The sequence below is a fragment of the Penaeus monodon genome, chromosome 24 (assembly GCF_015228065.2).
Source record: "Penaeus monodon isolate SGIC_2016 chromosome 24, NSTDA_Pmon_1, whole genome shotgun sequence".
Lineage (NCBI taxonomy): Eukaryota > Metazoa > Arthropoda > Malacostraca > Decapoda > Penaeidae > Penaeus > Penaeus monodon.
Window position 1 is genome coordinate 31,390,972 of NC_051409.1, and position 307 is coordinate 31,391,278.

The following is a 307-nucleotide window of genomic DNA, read 5'->3' on the forward strand; positions in this document are numbered from 1 at the left end:
ACATATGTAAGTGTGTGTGTCTATAGAGAACATACATCTATCCATTCCTATAACTACGCATAGTAATTACATGATGACTCGTAGATATAAAATACATGAACTACGCATCCAGCTGTTTCACAATACGATTTCTTTGCTGATATAGTTAGCGTTTGATGGAAACACGGGGCTGCGGGAGAGCTTGCTGTGGTGAGCGATTGGGAGTTGGGTTACCGAAGATTACTTTTGCATCCCCTTTTGGGGCCTCATCCCCTCTCCTCTTCTCTGTCTTTATCCGTTTTTTTTTCTGTCTTTGTTTTCTAATTTT